This window comes from Cnephaeus nilssonii, assembly GCF_951640355.1.
Source record: "Cnephaeus nilssonii genome assembly, chromosome: 11".
In the NCBI taxonomy this organism is placed as follows: Eukaryota; Metazoa; Chordata; class Mammalia; order Chiroptera; family Vespertilionidae; genus Cnephaeus; species Cnephaeus nilssonii.
The window spans coordinates 34,806,686-34,828,237 of record NC_137082.1 but is presented as its reverse complement, the minus strand read 5'-3'; the positions used below and the strand labels follow the sequence as shown (position 1 = coordinate 34,828,237).

Below are 21,552 nucleotides of genomic sequence, written 5' to 3'. Positions count from 1 at the left end.
ACAAAGTAGAGGCTCAGCAAAATGTTAAGGCTCCTGATACAAGTATAAACTAGTACAACTCTGGAAAACTCAAGCAGTTATCTATCTATTAAAGCTAGATATATGCACATTCAAAGATCCTCCAATTCCACTCCTAGGTATATACTCAAAGACATAGAAGAATGTTCTTTGCAGCATTATTCCTAATAGCCAAAAACTGGAAACAATCAAGACATCCATCAACAATAGAACAGATAGCCTTAACCGGTTTGGCTCAGTGGATACAGCGTCGGCCTGCGGACTCAAGGGTCCAGGGTTCGATTCCGGTCAAGGGCATGTACCTTGGTTGCGGGCACATCCCCAGTGGGGAGTGTGCAGGATGCAGCTGATCAATGTTTCTCTCTCATCGATATTTCTAACTCTCTATCCCTCTCCCTTCCTCTCTGTAAAAAATCAATAAAATATATATTAAAAAAACAAAACAAAAACAAAAAACACACACAATAGAACAGATAAATTGTGGTATAGAGGAATGTTATTGTGGTATAGAGGAATTGTGGTATAGAGGAATTGTTTTATAGAGGAATTCTATACAGCAATGAGAATGAACTACTGACAGCACATGTGTCATTACTGTAGAGCAAAACATGTCAGATATAAAAGAATACACAGTATATAATTCTATATAATGTTTTTTTATGTTTTGTTTTTTAAGTCGAAACTAATGTATGGTGATAGAAGTCAGCACATTGGTTATCCTGGGGAGAAGGAGGGATAGTAACCAGCAGGAGAGAAGTAGGCTTCTGAAGTAGTTGCTGTTAATTTCTTTTTTTTTTTTAGAAAACTCATTGAGCTATACATGTATGATTTATGCATTTTTGTTTAATAAAGGTTTGGATAGAAAAAAATTATAAGAAAAAGAAACAGCCGAAACCGGTTTGGCTCAGTGGATAGAGCATCGGCCTGCGGACTCAAGGGTCCCAGGTTCGAGTCTGGTCAAGGGCATGTACCTTGGTTGCGGGCACATCCCCAGTAGGGGGTGTGCAAGAGGCAGCTGATCAATGTTTCTCTCTCATCGATGTTTCTAACTCTCTATCCCTCTCTCTTCCTCTCTGTAAAAAAATCAATAAAAAAAATATTAAAAAAAAATAAAAAAGAAACACTGTCAAGCTGTCTTCCAAACAGCTATTACAGCTAATATTTTCATAAAACCCTTCTATGATTAGCCATAAGTAAAAATTTTTTCATTTAAAATATAATTCAATATTTGATAAGCTTCTAGAAAAATATACATATTATTCAAGATTAAGTAATTGGCCAGCCAGCATGGCTCAGTGGTTGAGTGTTGACCTATGAACCAGGAGGTCCCGGTTTGATTCCCGGTTGGGGCACATGCCCAGGCTGCGGGCTCAATCTCCAGGAAGCAGCTGATCAATGATTTTCTCTCATCATTGATGTGTCTGTCTGTCTGTCTGTCTCTCTCTCTCCCACTTCATCTGTGAAATCAAGAAAATAAAAAAGATTAAGTAATCGGCTAAAGCCACACCTTTAGTCACCTATAAACTGGAATCCAAGTGTTGAGAAAGCCAATTTAAAGATCCTTTCTCAATATGACATACTGTCTACCTAGGTACAAGGAATTTTTTAAATAAGAAAAATTGATTCATCTGTTACTAACAGATCTTTCCCCCAAAATTTCTTGTTTTAAATGTCATCATTCAGGCTAAATTTAATAAAACAAGAAGCCCTGTTTCCCCCTTAATCTGTGGGACTGCTATCAGTTCTAATATTGAATTGACATGGATTGTTTGCCTATCTGCCTGTTTTCCCTGTAATACAGAAGGTTCACATGTAAACAGAATTGATCTGGCAAATGAATAAACATACAGAGAGATCCTTCTCTTAAAACAAGTTTAAAACCATCACACAGCCCGGCTGGCATGGCTCAGTGGTTGAGCATCAACCTATGGGCCAGGAAATCACAGTTCGATTCCTGCTCAGGGCATGTGCCTGGGTTGTGGGCTCGATAGCCAGTGTGGGGCACGCAGGAGGCAGCTGATCAATGATTCTCTCTCATCATTGATGTTTCTGTCTCTCCCTCTCCCTTCCTCTCTGAAATCAATAAAAATATATTTTTTTGGGGAAAAATCAGCCTGCTATATATTGGTCAAACATTTAGTTAACTCATCCCTGATGCCTTGGCAGGGCCAGACCAAATGATTTCTCAGGCCTTATATGGCCCTCAGGCCGGACGTTCCTCCACCCCTGCTTTATGGGATAGCAAAATTCCATGTCAACTCTTCCTTCGTGCTAGAAGATAAAGAAATGTAGCCCTACCAGCATTACTGGATACAAAGTGAGAGCAGAAGGGCAAGGACAGGAATTGGTTCAAACAGTGGCTTTTAAATGGGGAACACATGATAGAAAATCACCTGATAGGCTATTTCAAAAAATATACCAGGCATCCTCCCTCAGAATATACCATAATATGTGTGTCACATTGATATTCTAATAAATTCCCGAGGTAATTCTGACTCTCACCCCAGAGGAAAAGCAGTTTTCTAGTTGCCTTCAACCAGAGGCTTAAAACAATGGAAAGTTTACTAAGAGATTATATAGTTAGGGGATCTATTTAATGAAACAATCAGTTAAATTGCTGTACATTTCACTTACGCTTCTTCAAAACTTCAAGTGAAAAAAAAATCGTGAGGAAGGTTAGCAATAACTATAGAATTTCTGAAATTTTGAGTTATAATATTCTTCTACTTCCTTGATTCTGAGTTAAGTCACTCACTAACACACTCATAGCCCCAGTGAGTTTATTAGACTTCAGCATTTCACACCAAGGGCAATTCATCACATCAGCAGCACCATATGTAATACAAATGTCTAAACAAGGCAATTTTGCCAGCCAGGCTTTTTATAGCTCGTAATACAGTTAAGTTTACAGTACCAGGCAAAATGTCACCATTGGTGTCAATACAATAGGTGACTCCACAATGCATCTAACCTTAGGGACAAATTCTTTAGCCTAACATTCAAAGTTTCCCACAGCTCTGCCTCAACCTGCCTTTACAGATCCATTCCAAGACAGCGAGAGGGATTCCCACCTCCCACCCCCTTATCTGAGAGTGATCCATTCCAAGACAGCTCCCCCCATGGATTCCTGAAACAGTGGACAGTACTAAACCATATGTATACTATGTTTTTTCCTATACCTACATACCTATGATAAAGTTTAATTTATAAATTAGGCACAGTAAGAGATTAACAATAACTAATCATATAATAGAACAACTGTAATAATATCTTGTAATAAAAGTTATGTGAATGTGGTCTGTCTCTCTTTTTAAAGTATTTTATAGTACTGGACTCACCGTTGTTATGATGATGTGAAATAATACAATGCCTACAAGATGAGATGAAGTGAGGTAAATGGCATAGGCATTGTGATCTAGGCATTGTGGCCTAGCACTCGGCCACTATAAGGGTTACCGAACACAAGTACTGAGGTACCTCAACAGCTAATCTGATAACTTAGAGGGCTACTAAGTGACTAACGGGCAGGTAGTGTATACAGCATGGATATGCTAGACAAAGGGATGATTCACAATGGGTGGACAAAGCGGGACAGCGCAAGATTTCACACTACTCAGAATGGCAAGAAATGTAAAACTAATGAATTGCTTATTTTTGGAATTTTCCATTTAATATATTTAGACAACAGTTGCCCGCGAGAAATTAAAATCACAAAACACCAAACCTTGAACTAAGAGGGACTACTGTACTGTTTTACTCACTAAATATATCCTGCACCTTCCAGCCTGGATGCCTTGGCTATTCCAAGAGTTAGCAACTAACGCCATCCCCACCCCACCACTTACTCTCCCTCCCTCCCCCGCCCGTCACATGCAAACCCAGTTAAACGCCTGTTTCAATTAAGAACTGTAGTTAACAGTTTTTTAAAAATATTTTTTATTGATTTTTTACAGAGAAGAAGGGAGGATAGAGAGCTAGAAACACTGATGAGAAAGAAACATCGATCAGCTGCCTCCTGCACACCTCCTCTACTAGGGATGTGCCCACAACCAAGGTACATGCCCTTGACCGGAATCGAACCTGAGACCCTTCATTTCGCAGGCCGACGCTCTGTCCACTGAGCCAAACCGGTTATGGCAGTTTTTACATTTTTGAAGGATTGAAGGGGAAAACACAAAAGAGGATACATGATAGACTATATGCATTCCAAAAAGCCTAAATTATTTACCCTTTATAGAAAAAGTTTGCCGACTCTAGTTTATTCCATTATCAGGACCCGAAAATTATTTCCTTTATCCCATTTCTGCATAAGCACCAATCTGAGATCTACCCATCCATCAAAATGCAACTGACTATTCAATGAAGTCTTTCTTACTAATTTCAATGAGATATGCTCTTTCTCTTAAATTTATCTCTATCTTCCTTAGCACACTGTATCCCTTTTTAGTCACAAGGAATAGTTTCCAAACCCAAAATTGAGACTCATGGTCTGACAAGACTACTGCATTAATCTAATTATTTTACTGCTTCCAGTCTTGCCCCTTCAAATCCATCTTCATGGGTCACCAAGTGCTCTACTTAGTACACAATCTTAAATATGTTATTCCCTCATTCTTTCTTTTGCTCTCATTAGCTAAGGAATCAAATCCAGCATAAAAACCTGGCCCCTGCCTGCTCCTCTAGTCTCAGCTCCTGCCATTCTTCACCTAGTACTTTATACTCCAACTAGAGGCCCGGTGCATGAAATTCGTGCACATTAAAAGGGGATTAATTAGAGGAAATAATTTAATATTGCTATTTGCCCTTTCTCTATAATAGAAGTGTCAGAGATGAAAGAAAAGTAGTAAAATGTATATGAAAACCTTCCTCCTGTCAGAGTCTGGGGCGCACCACAGGACCCAGAGCCAAGTCCCCGCCTACCCACATGTACCTCAAAATCGCATGAGACCCATACCAGGCCCGCCCCCCTCCCCCATTGGGCTAGATCCAGACCCGGCCAGTCCCACCCTTGTCAAGCCCCACCGGGCAGGGGGCGTAGCCTCAGGTCCCCTGGCCTGGCGCCAGGATGGGGGGCGCGGCCTGAGGTCCCCTGTCAAGCCCCGCCAGGCAGGGGGTGCAGTCTGAGGTCCCCCGACCTGGTGTCAGGGTGGGGGGCGCAGCCTGAAGTCCCCTGTCAAGCCCCACCTGGTGGGGGGCGTGGCCTGAGGTCCACTGGCCTGGCGCTGGGGCAGGGGTAACAGTCTGAGGTCCCCTAGCCCAGCACCAGGACAGGAAGCGCACCTTGAGGTCCCCTGTCAAGCCCTGCTGGGTGGGGGGCACAGCCTGAGGTCCCCTGTCAAGCCCTGCCAGGTGGGGGACACAGCCTGAGGTCCCCTGTCAAGCCCCATGGGGGCAGGGGAGGGCGTAGCCTCAGGTCCCTGCTGATTGCTTGTTAAGGCTCCTTATGGGAACTTGGCCTCAGCTGTGGATGCAGCCATCTTTGTGATGGAGTGATGGTCAATTAGCATATCCCCTCTTTATTAGATAGGATAACATAATACTTTTAGTCCCCTGCAAACCTGGTCCAGTCTTAACTTCCCCCGTTCTCCAACTTGCCTTACATGCTTTGCTGGTAGAAGTACAAAAACTGATACCATCTCGAGAGTATTTTGGCAAAATCTATCAAAATTACATGATAGTACTCTTTGCCCCAGCGCTTTTACTTCTAGGAATTTATTCTACAGATTTATGAAGTGACATATTTTTACAAAATTATGCAACATTGTAACAGCACAAAATTGGCATGAAAATGTCCATCAGCAGTGGATTATAGAAAAAAAATACTGTGGAACCATACAGTGATATACTAGTACAATGTAAAATGAGGAAGTTTTTATGTATGATATTACATGGCCTACAGGAATATCCCTGAAAAGAGGACACAGAAGAAAGCGATAAATGCTAGTTGCCTCCAAGGAGGGGAAGAGTGACTGGAGCACAGAGGTGAGGGAACCTGTTATTTTACCTTTTAAATGTTGAATTATGTAAATCCAATGTCAGTCCAAAATTAATTTTTAAAAATTTGTTGAAAGCAAGAAACAGATTTAGAGCAAGACAGGTATCATTTCTCTAAGAAGTCTTTTTTGAAACCCAGCCACACATGCATGCCCACACATTAGGTCAAATGGCTATCTTGAGTGCTTCTTAACATGCTATTATCACTGCTTACCATTTAGACCTGAAATTCAATCAATCTGTCTCTCTCCACTACTGACTACATCTAAACTTCTCCAGGGCCTTAGACTCTCATTTATTTCTCTCAGCATCTGGGACTAAGGGCTCAAAAAATATCTGTAAAAGTAAATGAGTATTTGAAGTCAAGAGTATCTTAGAAAATCAATGATCTTGAGTCATTGTAATGATAATTTCTTATAGTCTACCTTCTAGTATAATCAGCTGCTTGTCTGTCTTTCCAGGAGAAAACAAATATTAGGCCCCTCATATAAATGACTTATTGAACTCAACTACCATAGTAAAGAAAGCTAAGGGACTGATATGGCAAATGAATTAAAATAATACTGCAAAAAAAGGGGGGGGGGCATTCACATAAAGATGATCAAGAATTGATTTTAGGATTTCAAATCACTATTTAATAATTATGGTTTTTATGGAAACTCTCCACATTTACCACATCATTCCTCAGACTTCAACAGCCACTAAATCAGCATGTATTATTTAGAGACCTTAAGAAAACTCCCAGCAAGCCAAGTGTCGATCCCACAGCTGCAGCTAGGTGCTCAGGGGCTCTAGGCATGTTTGGCATCCTAGCTCCTTCCTAAGAAATCCTCTGCCTCATTGGTTGAAGGAATCTCTGCTTTACTATTTCCCAATACAACTGGCCCCAAAAGGATTAATTAAATCCAGTTCTCAAGGCTTTCATTAGAAGAGCAACTGACAAAGTGTTAGGACACAGAAGGAAAGATCAATTGGAACACCTTTGAGAACTGGGACTAAAGCTTACCCACCTTACCAACCCCAAGGCACTTAGCACAGTCCCTGCATCTAACAGGATCACAATACAGTTGTTAAAGGAATGATTTCACTTAGACTAGGCAGGGGATTTTTACTTTACCTGTATTGCTTAAGTTTTAAAAACATACAGGGGTGAGGCAAAAGTACAGTTGTTCATATGAAAAATACAATAAATAGTAATACAAAAATAATGTTTTGTGTACTCACAACAGTTGTTCATATGAAAAATACAATCTATCTATATAAAAAGCTAAGTGAACAGCCGACCAGCTGATAGGTATGATGCACACGGACCACCAGGGGGCAGATGCTCAAAACAGGAGCTGCCAAGCAACAGCAACTTTGCAGAGTGCTCTCTTGCACTCCAGGACCCCTTGGGGGATGTCAGGCTGCCGGTTTCAGCCCGATCCCCGCAGGCCAGGCCAAGGACCCCACCTGCCGGAGAGACCCCGCTCACTCTGAAGATGCCCTTCGAGCCCCGGCACCACCCCAGGTGCGGCCAGCCGGCATGTCCAGCCCATCTCACCCAGTCCTGCCCTGCTGGCCACCTTCTAATTAATTTCCTTTCCATGTGCATGAATCCGTGCACTGGGCCTCTAGTAAATAATAATACAAGAATGTTTCATGTACTCACAACTGTAAACCTACTTTTGTTCCACCCTGCATATAAATAAACTTAATCAAATGCTCTGCAGCAGAATGATTTGTAAGAACTGATAAAAACAGAAAATCATAGTATGACTATCATAATAATTGACTCATGAAAATATCATTAATATATGCTAAAATTAATGGATAAAAATTGGAGGGAAAAGATATTTATATGGGCTCAGCGTCCACCCACATAATTCTTACTAATTAAAAAGTTAAAAATAATAACCCTATAGTGGAGAAATCTGGCAAACATCACCTTAAACCAGCTATTTTCAACCTTTTTCATCTCACGACACATATAAACTAATTACTAAAATTTTGCAGCACACCAAGAAATATATTTTTGGCCGATCTGACAAAAAATAGGTATAATTTTGATTCATTCACACTGGATGGCTATTGTTGTGTTGGCTGTTGTCATTTTTCCATTTGACAATATATGGGAAAAGAGGTCAGTGCCCCTAGCTAAACAGTCAGGTACTGTATGTTTTAAAAATTCTTGCAGCACACCAGTGTGCCTCTTGGGGCAAACCAACTGAAAATAGCTGCATTAAACAAGTGATCAAGATTAACATCATCAGTACTGAACAAATGGACATCATGTGCCTCCTGATATGAAGCACTGAGAAAGAAACATCACTTTGTAATATTCCTTCCAAAGTGTATAATGTGAACCTACTCATAAAGAAGACAAATTCAAAAAAATTTTTCAAAAAAAAAAGGGGGATAAATTCAAATTGAGGGGCATTCTACAAAATAAATGGCCTATACCATTAAAAAAAAGTGAAGGTTATGAAAGATAATACTGAAGTATATTCTCCCAAAGTGAAGGAGACTAGAGACAGGACAATTAAATACAATGTGTTCCTGGACTGGCTCCTAGACTAGAAAAAAATCTTTTCCTATAAAAAAATTATTGGAACAAATGGCTAAACTTGAGTAAGGTTTGGATATTAGAAATATTGTATCAAAGCTGTATTTCCTAATTTTGATAAGTATATTTTAAGTACATAAGAGAATGTTCTAGTTTATTGGAAATAAACACTAAGTTTAGAGTAAAGAGGTAGCACATCTGTAATTTATTCAACAATACTTAAAAAAAAAAATCTCAATATATAAAAACCCTGTGTCCGTCACAACTGGAGGCTCGACCAACTGGAAGTCAGTCCTGCAGTCAGTGCTGGGTTGCTGTGGCGACCCAGCACTGACTGCTATGGCAGCAGGTGTGGTGACCCAGCACTGACTGCTGAGGGGGCTGTGAATCAGGCCCGAAGAGAGAAGCGGGATCTGACCCGTAGCCTCTGTGGCAGCTGTTGATCAGCACTTGCCTCTCTCTTTCTCTCCGGGCCTGTCCAGCAGCCACGCCTCCATTTCTCTCCAGGCCTCCATCGGGGCTGCTGATCAGCCCAGCCTTTCTGATCAGGCCCTGTTGATAGGACTAGAGACGTTGACTGGCATAGAAAATGACCAGTCAGAACCAAATCTGGGTCAACTGTGAGGAGCCAATGGCTGCCTAGAAGGCAGAGCTTTTGACGCTGCATAGAAACCGACCAATCAGAACCAAATTGGCTGGCAGAGGAGGTAAGTTGGGGGCGAGATCAGGCCAGCAGGGGAGGGGAGTTGGGGGCAAGCAGGCCGGTAGGGGTGGGCAGTTGGGGGGGACCAGGCCGGCAGGGAAGGGCAGTTGGGGACGACTAGGCTGGCAGGGGAGGGCAGTTGCGGGCCATCAGGCCAGCAGGGGAGAGCAGTTGGGAGCGAGATCAGGCCGGCAGAGGAGGGCAATTTGGGGTGAGATCAGGCCAGCAGGGGAGGAAAGTTGGGGGGGAGATCAGGCCGGCAGGGGAGGGCAATTGGGGGCAACCAGGCCGGCAGGGGAGGGCAGTTGGGGGCGATCGGGCTGGCAGGGAAGCAGTTAGGTATTAATCAGGCCAGCAGGGGAGCAGTTAGGGGGTGATCAGGCTGGCAGGCAAAAGCGGTTAGGGGCAATAAGGCAGGCAGGCAGGCGAGCGGTTAGGAGCCAGCAGTCCCGAATTGTAAGAGGGATCGGGCCTAAACCAGCAGTCAGACATCCCCCGAGGGGTCCCAGATTGGAGAGGGTGCAGGCTTGGCTGAGGGAACCTCACCCCCCAGTGCATGAATTTCGTGCACCAGGCCTCTAGTATCCTATATAATAAAAGGATAATATGCAAATTGACCCTAACGGCAGAACGACTGCTTGACCAGTCACTATGAAGTGAATTGACCACCTCTTGGTTCCTTCTCCCGGCCGGCAGGCTCCCATTACCCAATGGTGAATGGGGAACCAGGGATGGGTGGTGGTGGGGTGGGGGTGGGGCCGGCGAACGGGTGGAACAGCCAACCTCTTGGTCCCTCCCCCTGGCTGGCAGGCTCCGATCGCCTAATGGTGAACAGGAAACCGGGGGTGAGTGGTGGGTGACACGGGTGGCGCCAGGGCAAGGCCCCTGCCCTGCCGGTCACCACACACACAGAGGGCGACCCATGGTGGGCGTGGGGCTAATGAGCAGGCAGGAACGACTGACCTCTTGGTCGCTCCCCGCCCCCCTCCCGCTAGCAGGCTCTGATCACCCGATGGTGAATGGGGAACCAGGGGTAGGGGTTAGGGGGGGCGGGGCCAGCTGCTGGCAGCCGGGGAAGATGGCCCTGATCACAGGCCAGGCCTAGGGACCATACCTGCACACGAATTTCATGCACCAGGCCTATAGTATTTATACAAAGAGAAAAAGAATATAAAGCCCTGGCTAGGTAGCTCAGTTGGATACTCCTGATAAGCCAAGGTTGTGGGTTTGATCCCTGCTCTTTGTACATACAAGAATCAATCAATGAAACAACAAATCAATGTTTCTCTTTCTCCCTCCCCCTCTTTCCCACTGTCTTTCTCTCTCTCTCTCATCAATCAATAAAAATTTTTAAGAAGAATATATAAAATATAGTAAAATGTTGACATTTGGAAACTCAAGGAGAATGGCATACAGGAATTTTAACACTACTTTTGCAACTTTTTAAGTTTGAAATGTCAAAATACAAAGTTTAAAGAAAAAGGAGTATAAAAAGTATTTTTATAATGCAGATCACAATCCTTGCATATATTTGTTTTCCTAAAGCAGCTTATGGTACTTGGTAATATATTTAAGAAGAGGTAAGAGTATAGTTTAAACTACTTGGCCAGACCAACCCACCAAGGGAAGATTAAAGGAGAGCTTCTGAGAACTAGAGCTGCTGAGCTCTAAGCAGCTCTAGACTGCTAGAGGAGAATGAATGCCAGAGGAACTTAGATAATAGTTGCCTCTTCCCCTACTTCTCCATCACCACTCAGAACTTCCCTCTCCTAAACTACATCTACCTTTAATCTCAGCCATAAAGAGGACTTGCTTTTTTCTGCCTGCATCCTCCTCTTGGCTCCACTTCTCCAAAGGAAAACAAAATAAAAGACAATCACTTTCTTAATATTAAGGATAACAAAAACAAAAAACAAAAAAAAAACATGGTGTATTTTTGGTGGAGGAAAATGTCTGTAGTTATTTTAGCTTTTATTGAGAGGGTTGGGAGGAACAGGTAGTGTAAGGAGACAGTAAACTAGCTAAAAACTACTATGTAAATTAGAGGAAATGGCATGATTAGTGTAGCTCTAGGGATATAAGGTAAAAAATCCATCTGTGCTGTTTGAAAGACTTCTTACATGGCCCCAAAAAATTAAAAGCAGGCAGGATGTCTGAATGGAGATGGCTAAGTTAACAAAAGGATAAGGGAAACATTTGTAAGAGAGGAAAAGGTCAAAGTAGTGTGTCAAGGGAGCTGTGCAATGCCTGGTATTAACATTTCACTTGAGCTGCTGGAGAAGTCAGATTACATATTTGTCACCATCAACTAATTTAATTGAAAGATCTAGCCAACTCCAAAGCTATAAATTCAGACAAAAGGATACCTAGCTCTGGGTTATTTTACTTTGATTTCTGCATTTAATTAAAGCAATACAAAATAGAGGGGTAGAATCAAATTTGAAGAGCCACAGAGTAAAAGATTCACTGTATAGTCCATATACTATAGTTGATGATCCATATTTGACAGTTCCTCACAAGGCCTAGCAAAATTGGCATGGACATTTCCTAGGCTTTCGATGTTCATTGCCATCATCTATCTGCTTCACTGCTAAGATCAGTAAATACACAGGATGCACTGGTAAAGGCTCTGAAGAGTTTCTACCTTTTTTTTTAAATTCATCTCTAAGACCAATTCAGGACACCCCTGAACAAGACCAAGACCTATAAATCACATCCCCATTCCTAGACTTGTTGTTGTTAATCCTCACCTGAGGATACTTTCTCCATTGATTTTTAGAGAGAATGTAAGGGAGGGGCAGAGACAGAGAGATAGATGTGAGACACATGATTGGTTGCCTCCCACCTGCAGGGATCAAGCCTGCAACCGAGGCACACGCCAAATACCAGAGGCCCTCCAGTGCGAAGGCCGACACTCAGCCAAACCAGCTAGGGCAGGACTTTTTTGAAAATATTTTTTAAAAATACTCACCAAGGATATTATTTCCATTGATTTTCAGACAGAGTGGAAGGGAGGGAGCGGGAAGAGGGAGGAGGATGTGGAGGGAAGAAGGGGGAAGGGAGAGGGGGAGGGGAGAGGAGGGGGAGAGAGAAACATCTATGTGAGGGAGACACATAGATTGGTTGCCTCCTGCATGTGCCCTGACCGGCCAGGGATCAAACCTGCAACTGAGGTATGTGCCCCTGACAGGAAATCAAACCCATGACCCTTCAGTCTGAGGGCCACACTCCAACCACTGAGCAAAGCTGGATAGGGCTTTTTAAAGATTTTTTTATTGATTGTTAGAGAGGGAGAGGGGGAGAGAGAAACATCAATGTGAGAGCATAACATTGATTGGCTATCTCCTGCATGCCCCCTACCAGGATCAAGCCAGCAACCTGGGCATGTGCCCTGACCAAATCAACATTTTGGTGCTTGAGACAATGCCCAACAGAGCCACATTGGCCAGGGCCACAGGATATCTATATATATAAAACCATAATATGCAAATAGACCAAACAGCGGAACAACCAAACAACTGAACAACCGGTCACTATGACATGCAATGACCTCTAGGGGGTGCGCGCGGAACATGGCGGGTGTCAGCAGCAGGCAGCAGAGCACAGTGGGCTTCGGCCACGACAGGATGGTGGAGCAGGTGAGCTAGGGCACCAGACCAAGGCGGGGTGCCAACTGCTGTCACTGGGGCAAGCCTCTGGTGGTTACTGAAAATACTTTGCACCCGGTGCCAGAGCCGCTGCTCGCACCTGCTGCCGGCACCTGGCACTGGACCGGATCACTTGGCACCATCAGTGCGTGTGAGTGGCAGTGGTGGGAGCAGGGCTGCCAGCAGACAGGGGACCAGGGGCCATGGCAGGAGGGGCCAGGTGGGGGCGTGGAGGATGGGACAAGACCCGCCCCTGCGCCCACCACAGCCTCCTGGCCCACAGTTCCTTTCAAGGTGCACGAATTAGTGCACTGGGCCCCTAGTATTTTAATAAGATGTTAGAGCCCAGCTGGTGTGGCTCAGTGGTTGAGCATCAACCCATAAACCAAGAGGTTGCTAGTTGGATTCCCTCAGGGCACATGCCCAGGTTGCAGGTTCAATCCCTGGTGGGGAGCATGAAGGAGGTAGCAGCTGATCGATGTTTCTCATCCATGTTTCTATCTTTCTATCCCTCTCCCTTCCTCTCTCTCTGAAAATATCAATAAAAACATCTTTTCTTTAAAAAAAAAAAAAAAGATGTTAGGGAAAGTTGTCGAAGATGGAAAATCAAATATCTTCAGGGAGCTCTGGGATCCTCTTGAACATAGATCTAAAAACCTCTTGTTTAGTTAATAAAAAGAAGGAACCATGTGATAGAGAGTTAAAAAAATAGTGGGTTCTGGACTCAGATCTCAATGTATAATGAATGAACTCAACACCAGGATTGAACTAAGTTTAAACAGTGCATCTGCTACTGATTAATTGTGTGACCATGGGCAATTTATTTAATTCTCTGAGCTTTATTTCCTCATCTGTAAAACAGAGATACTAACTTCCTCCCATGGTTGTTCTAAGAATTATATGAAATGACTTATGTGAAAATCACCCAGCAGAAAATCTAGCAAAGACTCTTTTTTTAAAGAATTCAACTGGACTTAAAAGCCAGATTCAGTTGACATATCTGCAATAGATTCAGTTCACAAGTTTAATTTATGGTGTCCCAGGCCCTATAATTCCAGATAGCCTCAAAGCCTTCAATGGGCCAGAGACAGAAACCAGAGACAGAGGCAAAAAGCTACTTAACCAACTATAATAAAACCCAGAGACAGGCTCAGTCACATGTACTTACACTAGCTCATATTGCATATGGGGCCAGTCAGTACAGTGCTAGTGAGACCCCTCTTGGTATTCTTACCAAAGCTTAAACAATAACCAGGGGAAAGATTCTCCCTCGTTAACTTTCAAACTTTCAGGAATTTAAAGTAAATCTTTACAATTGAGTAATCGCTATCTGTAATATGAGGTTCAAAACAATACTCTAAAACAGGCGTCCTCAAACTACGGCCGGGTCACATGCGGGTGTTTTTGCCGTTTTGTTTTTTTACTTCAAAATAAGATATGTGCAGTGTGCATAGAAATTTGTTTATAGTTTTTTTTAAAACTATAGTCCGGCCCTCCAACGGTCTGAGGGACAGTGAACTGGCCCCCTGTTTAAAAAGTTTGAGGACCCCTGCTCTAAAACTAAGGAATAAGGATAAAACTGGCAGTTGAGAAATCTTTCTTCCCTATCTTTTTCCTCCTATTTTTTCCTTAACCTGGAAGAGGTATAAGCTTATTGTATTAACTCATCTTTATCCTAGTGCTGCATTCATTCATTGTACTCATTTAAATTTTCCTTCCTGCCTAAAAGTACTCATTAAATTCAAATAAACTGATCATAAAGTCTAGATTTGCATACCATACACAATAGGCTTAATCCTCAAGAACAAGCTTAAAGTCAGTCTCTCTGCTTATTTTTAGAATCTATTGCTATGTAGAAAAGCCAATCAGTTTCAAACCAGCATAAATGTATTCTAAAGTAAAAGACAGCTCTAGCTGGTTTAGGTCAGTGGATAGAGCATCCACCTGCGGACTGAAGGTCCTGGGTTCGATTCCAGTCAAGGGCACATGCCCAGTTTGCAGACTCGATCCCCAATAGGGGATATGCAGGAGTCAGCCAATCAATGATTCTCTCTCATCATTGATGTTTCTCTCTCGTTCTTCCTTCCTCTCTGAAATCAGTAAAAACATATTTAAAATAATAATAATAAAGTAAAAGACAAAGACCAAAAAGCATAACAAGTGTCTAAAACATTATTCCATTTAGTAAGTCTCAATTCTCAAAATAAGAAAAGTCAAAAACCTTTAAAACATCATCAAAGGCAGAGGGAAGGGGGTGGGGAGAAGAGGATCCTAATATACGATGATTGGAGAAGTTTGACTTAGGGTGGTGGGTACAAGGTGCAATACAGAGAGCTTGTAACACAGAAACGCACATCTGAAACATATATATTCATGATGACCAATGTCACTCCAATAAATTTAAGAAAAAAATTTTTTTTAATTTTTTAAAAAACCCTCAAAGGATAACTTTGTTCCTAATAGGAAAACTTATGCCCAATTCTACACAAGAACTCACTAAAATGTCGATTCTAAATTAATATGCAGACAGCAGGTAATTAAGTAATTAAGGTTTTGTAACAATATTACGTGTACTCTCAAAGCCTTCAGCTCATTTCACTCAACTCTATCACAGGGTAGATGTGGGAGGTGGTGGGTGAGGGTGGGATGTATAACACATGAGGCAACAGATTCTGAATATCCTTCCTGAAAAGGGAAAAAACAGACAGGAAAAGTTCTGTAATGCAGTAATGAATAGATACCTATAAGCACTGTTTCCTCCACCTTATAAACTCCGCATTTTTATAACTTAAGTCACCTTTCAAAATGTAGGAACTTCAAAAAAAAATGAACAACAAAAAATAAAATGTAGGAACTTCACAGTGACACAGTACAGGAATGAGGACTGGATTTTCCCATTTACTAATTGCCCAACACATTTTATTTTATTTTTTGTTTTTTTGGGTTTTTTTTAGAGAAAGAGGTAGGGAAGAAGGGAGGGGCCCTGAGTGGGGATTGAACCTGCAACCTAATTATGTGCCCTGATTGGAAATCAAACCAGCCACCTTTTTTTTTTCTTTTTCTTTTTGTGTGCATAGGACAATACACCCGGCCAGGGGCAACACATTTTAAATAAGAGCTACCTTAATGTTAAGAGCTCAGGCTCTGTAGTCAGAAAGATCTAGATTTTAATCTAGGCTTGGTTATTTATTACCTCTATAACATCTGAATCAATTTCCTAATTTGTAAAATAAGGATTTATACCTAACTAAAAGAGTGAAGGATTAAAAGGCACAGTGAGACCCAAAATAAACATTTAATATTAGTCATTATAATTATCAGGCAGGAATTACCCCAACTATAGATTAAACAAACAACTGAGTCTCAAAGGTTGAATAACTTCCCAGTAGAACTAGGCCTCAAACCCAGTCTGCTTCCAAATTCTTTTTCCATTATGCCAAACCACTTGTGACGTGTACATATCTGCCTTTTTTGACAGGCTACTAACTGCAATTTAACTTGTCTTGATTGTATAGTCACAGATTATAATACTTTTATTCTTACTCCATTGTTTTGCTTTTTCTCTTCTTTTTTTCGTTGTTTTTCTTACCCAATAGTATGGTGGGGGCAGGGGGAGTTGGTGACTAAACACATCAATGTGGCACAGTAGGTAAGGACCACAGGAGAGAATGAGATCCTGTCTCTCATTGTCAGTATGCTTATCTGGGATAACTCTTCTCCTCTCCATCTGATTTGCTGCTTTAAGATGGGCTGAAACAAGTACCTTTAAAGTATGTGCAGAATAAAAGCAAGCTTTGAGTGAAAGTTTGAGGAGTTATCCTATTAACAAGGTATAGGTTTCAATTAGTTGTGGTCCCACCAGGAAAGATAGCATACTCCAGTAAGGATAATTCACGGAGGTTTTAATAAGGTTACTATAAAGAAAGGTGGGGGCAGGCAGGATATAAGATAATCACAAGGGACAGTTCTAGTACCCTGGGACTAGAGCACCTCTAAACCCAAGGAACAAAGGAAATAGAACTTTCCAAACAAACCTAGGAGCGAGTCATGTGGAAAGAACCACCTTTAGTGGAACAGCAATCTTCAACCAAGGGACATAGCCAGCCAAAGACAAAACCCATAAAAATGAATCAGGGTAATTAAATTCCACAACCTCAGATGGAAAGGAAGCCCACTGAAGTAATAGTCCATGTAGGTAAGTCAGCATCCCAGGGCAAAGAACAGGGTGGGAAAGGAAGGAGAGTGGATCTAATAGAGCAAATGGAAGGCACCTAATTCAACCTCAGAGAGGCCTTTCTGGTGCACTTTCACATCTCTTTATCCTAATAGGTAAGTGCCAGACAAGGAAAGAGTAACTGAACAGGACATTTCTCACCTTTTTTTTTTTTTTTAATCCTCACCTGAGGATATTTTTCCATTGATTTTTAGAGAGTGGAAGCGAGAGGACTAGAGAGAGAAACATCTATGTGAGAGAGACACTTCGATTGATTGCCTCCCGCACATGCCCCAACCCGATCGGGGCCTGGGATTGAGCCTGCAAACGAGGTATGTGCCACTACCGAACCCAAGACCCTTCAGTCCTCGGGCTGAAGCTCTATCCACTGAGCCAAATCAGCTAGGGCTCTCACCCCTTTTAAATAGTAATGTACAGGGCCTATCTACCATAAAATATTTGTAAGCATGTTTTTAACTAGTAAATATTGTCATTTATCATTCCATTCATAATTGTTCAGAATTCTTTGAAAGTCCAATGATTTATAGGACTTTCCCCATGCTTATGAACTTTCCCTTACCTTGCTAGGCAAAATAAAAATCACAAAAATGCAGATACTATCAGAACCCTCAAGGAACTTACATTTAGGGGGTTATATCCTATATAATAAAAGCCCAGCAACCATAACAGCGTAACGACCAGAACGACTGCTCGACCAGTCGCTATGAGGTACATTGACCACCTTTTGGTCCCTCCCCTCCAGGCCACAGGCTCCAATTGCCGAATGGCAAACAGAGAACCGGTGTGGATGGCGAGGGGGTGGGACTGGGGACTGGGGACTGGTAAGGGGAACCGGGTGGGTGACGGTGGTGGCAGGGCAGGACTGGGGACTGGTGAGCGGGTGGAAGATAGCCTGGATCGCAGGCTAGGCCTAGGGACCCAACCGTTAACGATTTCGTGCACTGGGCCTCTAGTTCTTAGATAACTAAGAAGGCAGAATGAGGTAAGTGCCACAGAGAGAAAAGAGCAGTGGTACTGTGAAAAGTTCTGGAACAGGCTCTCTAGCCATCTGGCCCCTGCCAGGCACAACTCCAGCCAGAATTCACTGTTATCCTACCAGCAAACTATAGACATTTCAATCAGGTTCCCTGCAGGTCCAGATCTGGAGTACTACTCATCAAGTCCCCATCAGCCTCCAAATTTACACTGTACCCTCAGCCAATAAGATCGACCCTTCCACCTCCTGGAAAAAGCCCTTCTGCTTCCTAAGGATGGTTCAAATGTCACCTCCTTACCTGAACCTTACTTAGGCCCTCAAGGAACAATTAGTTTACGCCTCCTCTGCAATCCCAAAAGCCTTTGCTTCAAGTACTTAAAGCACTTATTATCCATGTGTACCTGTGCAGGGTCCCCACTAGACTGAGAAATCTTTTTATTTTTAGATTTTTATTTATTGATTTTAGAGAGAAACATCTATTTGTTCCACTTATTTTTTTTAAAATATATTTTTATTGATTTCAGAGGAAGAGAGAGAGAGAGGTAGAAACATCAACGATGAGAGAGAATCATTGATGAGGTACCCCCGGGCATGTGCCCTGACCAGAATCTAACCGATCTCTCCAGGTTCATAGGTTGATGCTCAACCACTGAGCAACACCAACCAGGTTGTTGTTCTGTTCCACTTATTTATGCATTCATTGGTTGCTCCTTGTATGTGCCCTTGGGATGATGCTCTAACCCACCAGTCGGCGACCAGACCACTGGTGGTCCATGAGGTCCGAAAGGTTGGCGACATCTGCTCTGACCAACTGAGTTATCTGGCCAGGACTAGACTGTGAGATCTTTAAAGCAGCTTTGTATCCTCAGCCACTCACAGCGCCCAAAATAGAATGTGTCAAACACAGTATAAGTACTTTACATGTATTACCAAAATACATTATATTAACATATACATATTATCAATTATCACAGTAAAACTACAAATGAGGTTAGAATTCTCATCTCAATTTTATAGATGAGGAAAATAAAGTGCACAGAAAGGTTAAGTAACTAAAGTGCTCAAAGTCTCGAAGCTAATGAGAATTAGACCCCAAGATTTCAACCTAGCCACAACTCCCGAATTGAATATAAACAGGGTTGAGAAGGTCTCACTACAAGACCAATGGTCTCCATCACAGAGGGCATAGTTATTATTTACCTCCTGGGGGATGTAAGGACAATATTGGAACCTCTAACCATATTTGTATTAGCGCAGCCTTTTGTAAAATGTCTATTTTTGCACATTATAAAGTATACATAAATAAGCCCTGGGCAGTGTGGCTCACTTTGTTGGCGCATCCCCCATATACCAAAAGGTCTCGGGTTTGATTCCCCATCAGGGCACATAAATACCTGGGCTTCAGGTTTGACCCTGGTTGGGGCACATAATGGGAGTCAACCAATTCTGTCTCTCTCACATCAATGTTTCTCTCCCTTCCCTTCTCTCTAAAAAATCAATAAGATGTATCTTCATCCTCCCACCCAGCCTGTGTTGCTCAGTGGTTTAGCGTTGTCCCATGCACCAAGATGCCACCAGTTCGATTCCTGGTCAGGGCACATGCCTGGGTTTTGGGCTCAGTCCCTTGTAGGGAGTGTGCAGGAGGCAGCTGATTGATGTTTCTCTCTCAAACACCGATGTTCCTATCTCTCTCCCTCTTCCTTCCTCTCTCTCTAAAATCAATAAAAAATATATATAAATTAAAAAAATAAACAACAAAACATATCCTCAGGTGAGGATAAAAAAATGCACACAGTACAGAGTACAGTCAACACCATAATTGTAATTTAAAACAAGCATTCACTAATGTGTGTGTAATACTCAACCCTATTTACTGAGAGAACACTAAAAACATTTGAGGCCACTGCTCTAGATTACTTCCCCCAGGGACTCAGCTCCTACATTCTCTCAGCCCAGTACTTAAGTTAAAAACATTAGCCAAATGTTTAGACTATAGGTAAGCTTCTAGAGGCAAGAGTCTGCTCTTTCATTCCTCTTTGAAGCCCTACAACAGCACAGGGCCTGGTGCTTAGCAGATGGTCAATGCTGAATCTAACTGTATCATGAGAATCTCACTGAATAAAATCCTCTCAATATTTTAATGTAACTTACTATATGCTTTCAGGTTAAAAGAAAATATATACTAAGCACACTGCCTAGGAATATAGAATTTCCTTAGAAACACCAAAAAAAATTTTAATAAATAAATATTATGTCCTCATTAGTTACATAATAGAACCAAAAATTGTACTTTGGAGCATAATTTAAACTCAAAACTGCATGAAAAAGATTTGGACATAAAAAATTTAAGTTCAGATTAAAGGTTCTTTCACTACAGGGGTGGTGCACCTTTGTCAGCCCTAAAGGTCACCTCTGTCTGCCTTTCTTTAGTTATAAGCTCCAAGAGGAAGGAATTAAACTATCAAAAGCTGCAACTGCAAACTTGACTATGAAGAGACGTCAGCTGGGGGCAACTACTTTGCATTTCTTCAATCCAGCACTGAATGGGTATCACACAAAGGAGAGGGGCTGTGTAAAGCCTCCTATTTAGGTGTTGAAGAAGATGAGCTTTGAGGCTACATTAGATTGCAGGGTTTCTTCTGTTCCTCAGTTTCATCCTCTGCAAAATGGGCATTTTCAAGTACTTAACTCATAAATAAGTCACCAGGATTAAATGAGAGAAAGCATGCAAAATGGACTTGTTTCCTCATTTACCATGTCTTCCCTCCACCCCCAACTACTAGTAAATTCAAAGTCCGAGTTTGATCTATCTAGTCTGCTGCTATATTCTCAGGGCCAAGGATGGTACTTTTTACTTAATAGATTATTTAATAAATATTAAACGAATGAAATGCAAAATGCCTGCTGTTCAAAAAACGTTGGCGAGAAACAATTAAAATTTTATTGTATTCAGAGACCCCACCCCTAACCCAAGGATCTCACAATTCCTGGAGGAACACTAGATAAATGCTGGAATGGGGGAAAGGAGGTTAAGAAAATCAACTGGATTGTAAAACAGGACTAAACAAAAACAAAATAAAATCTTAAATATACAACCCACAGCCCAATCCCGGGCTTTCTGGAGTAAGGTTCACCCAGGATGAGGTTTATTAGCAATCACAATGACAGTTTTCACGCTTGGGTTACGTGCCGAAGCACTCTATTGGCTTCACAAAACCCAACAACCGGGGTCGGATGGGGTAGTGGAGATGATCTTCACACCCCCGTTGTACAGATGGGAGAAGTGAGGCTCGTGGAGATCCAAGGTCGCAGCCTGCAACTGTAAGTGGGGGAGCCGGGATGTGAATCCCGGGCAGTCCGACCCCTGAGCCTGCAAGCTCCAGGCTCCTCGGAAGAACCATCTCCATCTCCTCCACCCTAGGCCCCATGCCCCTC

General features: G+C 42.3%; 1 protein-coding gene across 4 annotated transcripts in view; it reads right to left on the bottom strand.

Moving 5' to 3' along the window:
* CBFA2T2 (CBFA2/RUNX1 partner transcriptional co-repressor 2) overlaps positions 1-21,552 on the bottom strand; it is a 152,695-nt gene that overhangs the window by 130,617 nt on the left and 526 nt on the right. The gene's annotated exons all lie outside the window — the stretch shown is intronic.